Below are 4,115 nucleotides of genomic sequence, written 5' to 3'. Positions count from 1 at the left end.
TTTTTTTTTTTTTTTTTTTTTTGAGCAAGTGTATCTCTGCGTTGATTTGTCTGTATGGATGTGTTTGTGTGTGAGTGTGTTTGTGTGCATCTAAGGAAAAGAAGATGAGGAGGAGCTGAGGTTTTGTGCACGGAGAAGAGAGAGAAAAATTGGTGCGAACGGATAATATTATTTTAATATATACACAAGCTACAGTACCCGTGTATATTTACACGGGTACTGTAGCTCATGGAAAAATATGACTGGTTTTACACATTTTTACACCCACTGATGTGGGTGTCTTTTTGCTCAAAATGTGTAAAATTTGTACTGTAGATGTATTTTAGAAGATTATAGCTGATCTGATGTGAATGCTCTAAGAGAAAAGAAAGAGGAATTGTGGTCTCAAGTCTAAGACTAGGAGAAGGAAGAAAGAGGCAAAAGAAGAGTCTAGAAAGTCAGTTCAGAGGAGTGAGAAAATTGAATAAAATAATTTTTTTTTTGGTATTTGTGTCCATAAGCTTCTACTAATAGAATCATACAAACACAAATACTAAATGCTTTTTGGCATTTGGCATATGTGAAGTAGAAACGTCTTTATGCTTAGCGGTGTGCTAAATGCTAAAAGTTTAGCATTTAAGATAGCTGATGATAGTGCTATTAAGTAACTTAATTAGCAAAGGAACCTATACCCCTATGGATAGTGAGTAGATTTTAAAGGATAAAATATCATTGAAAATTGTGCAAATTTTTATTTTATATATATATATATATATATTCCTTCTCTAGGACAAACTAGCATGCATACATATATATATATATATATATATATCTTAAGATTTCATGCTACTCTCCTCATTATTATTATTATTATTATTATTATTATTATTCTTTTTTTGAGACAGAGAAAGAGAGTATGGGAAAAATAATTATTGTAATTTTTTTGTTTCTGATAACATTGCTTGTTTTGAGTAGTATATATGTGAAAGTTGAAGTTAGAAAAACTTTATTCGAAGTCGAAGGAAATTGAAGCTTTTTAGCAAGCCAGCAGTCAAGAGCATTGATGTATATTTTTTTATTAAACTTTCCACTATCCTCTTATTCAAATTAACACAGACACTCCAAAATTATTGGTGCGTCTATATTCAACACATCAAGGAAAAGTCCTACATGTGTGTTTTTATTGTGTTAGAAAGAAAAATAAATAAATTTTGATTTTGGATCTATCTCTAAAGCATAGTTGACATATCATATCATGTGTAAAAAATTTTGTATCGTAAGGGTATATTGGAAATGCTCATGAATTGTACGATGCAATGTTTGTGTATCATATGAATCGTATCATATCGTGAAATCATATGTATCATACAATACAAGACATATACTTTGAAATGATTTTTTGTTAAAATTTGTACTTTTATTTGAATCTTAAATATTTTTAGACTTGTTATTGACACAAAATTATTAGGTTACTGATGAACTCTGTTATACCAGTGGGCTGAAAGTCTCGGATGCTGATGATTTTGTGGTAAGTCCTGAGAAAATAAACACAGAATCAGAGGAGACCGGTGGAAGCCAGCCAAGAATCCTCCGATGGCAAAGTTAGTCTCTGTAATTCCAAAAAAGTTGAAAAAATCTGAATGACCTACCATCCTATTGGCGATCGTTTATATAGCATGTGGGTAGCGGTTACTTATTTGATAACTGTTCCTATTGTTGAGTAGTACAAAAGGTTCGGAGACAACTTCCATAACCGCCATGGAAGTTACATTATGGGTATACCTTTCACAACGGTTGGACTTGGCTTACAATGGTTCGTCTATTCTCACACCTAGCGAAAATATGCACGTTTAAGGCTCGAAGTGCTCAGGACACAACAACCTCGTCCATCCTTCAAGGACAGATGGACGAGGTCACCATGGACGAGCAAGGGGTACCTTCTCTTTGGACGACACTTATGGACGAGATGTGACACAGACTTCGGATTTTTATTACACCGTCAGTTACTTAATTTAGTACAATCAAAAACATGTCCATAAGTTTTTTGTTTTGTTTGGTTTTTTTTTTTTTTTTTCCTACAAAATTTAGCCTACACACTTACACTTCACTTTCATATTTACAATTTCTTTTATATACTATAAATAAGATATTAACTGATAATATAATTTTTTTTTTTCATTATTGTTATAAGTCTAAAAACTAGAATGCCAAGAAGAAATATATATATATATATATATATATTAATTATTAAAATAAAATAACAAGAAGAGATAATAAATGTTGATGATAAAGAAGAAAATTTCAATGAAGAAATAAGTTTACAAAATGATGAACATGATAATAACATTGACTTAAATGAGGTTGATTAGGCAAGATGATGAATATGATAAATAATTATATGAGACTATTTGTATATGAACTAATTGGACATTGTCATATAGTCCTTGAAATGCATTGAATGTGATTTATATGATTTAATTACAGAATATGTAAATCACAAGTTCCTTGTAAACTCAAAATGTAGTTCATAATCGGTGATGAAACTATGCGTTTCATATGTGAAGACTATAACATGTCAACTAAGATGGTTTCTCTTGATCATTGAAGTAGAGACTTCTAGTTGATGTGTTGATGTGTCTTATGTGTGTAAGACACATTGAACTGAACTGCTATGAGATTAATTATTCAACTAGCAATTGTTACATGAATAATAAATCTTACAACTTCTATTTTCATAGGCTCTTAATCCTGAGAGGATTGTGAACCCCCGATCATTAAATGTATACATCAGGTTTGAGATCTAATTTAATGGTCAAAACCTCAGTTTGTTGGGTAACCACACAGTGTTAGGGAATACATATTCTCAAGATGGAATTCATAATCTTTTTCTATAGATACACGAAATATCCATTTGTGATAAGTTTAATGGGAACTAGTTATTTAAGGTCGGTCATTTTAGTAAAGAGTTACTAAAATTTATATTTAATGAAATTAGATTTCATAAATATGAAAAACTAAAAGATTAAACTAAGGACTCAAGAAAGAAAATAGTTGTTTACAAAGTGACAATTTATTTTGACTTTATTCACTATGGATGTTTCATGCATGCAGGGGTCAAATGATATTATATCAGAGTCTTGGGATATAATTTATTAATAAGGCTTAGAATGCAATTTTATATCTATAGTGGTACTTGTTATATAATTATGGTAACTTTGGACTTGTCAAGAGTTGACAAATAAGCCTGAAGCCCATTGGAACTGGAAGCTTGTTTGTCCCTTCGATCCCATCTCAAACCACACACTAAAACTCAATTGGACTGGCCCAAAAGGCTAATCCAATTAGATAATCAGTTGTTTATTTAATAAGAGTTATTAAATAAAGCATCTACTTAAGCAATTAAAATTTACGTACGATTGAAAGAAGAGAAAATAGTTTTCTCTCATCTCTTGAAAACACTTTTCTAAAAGGCCAATCATCGTACTTAAGAACTGATTGAGGGATCACATATCTTGGACAATATGTGGAATTGGGATGAAGATTGAAGGTTATCTCAAGTCTTGTTTTTGAATTTTACTGCATAAAGTTACGTTTTCTATTCTTTGTTCTAGAATTCAAGGTTATATGTTATCTCTCGTGAATGAAGTAGATGCTTGTGTTGCTTCCGCTACTTGCTTTGTATGAGATGCAAAACTATGTTTTCCAACAATAAATACATGCTAGTTTGATTTATTTAGTTAACTTATTAAATATTATTATATAAGTGATAAATATATTAGTCATTAATTGAATATATTCAAAATTTATAATCAATATACCATTTATATATGTATATCTATAAATTTGTATAAATTTTATTAAATGTTTGTGAATCTTATGATGCACAATACAAAAAAAAATACAAAAAAATTGATTCACAATATGATTCACGATTTGACAACTATGCTCTAAAAGTTTCTCTTTTTTTTTTTTTTTTTTTTTTTTTTTTTTTTTTTTTTTTTTTTCCTATTCTCTAAAGATTTGGATAATTATCATTAATTTTGAAATCTTAAAATAAAATATAATATGTCTGTAACTAAATATATAAAATCTACCTAATAATGTATATTAATTAATTGTTTTATCCTCACATTCTC

Source organism: Quercus suber, unplaced genomic scaffold, assembly GCF_002906115.3.
Source record: "Quercus suber isolate HL8 unplaced genomic scaffold, Cork oak 2.0 scaffold_248, whole genome shotgun sequence".
Classification (NCBI taxonomy): Eukaryota; Viridiplantae; Streptophyta; class Magnoliopsida; order Fagales; family Fagaceae; genus Quercus; species Quercus suber.
The sequence above is the reverse complement of the archived record's forward strand: the minus strand, read 5'-3'. Positions refer to the sequence as shown.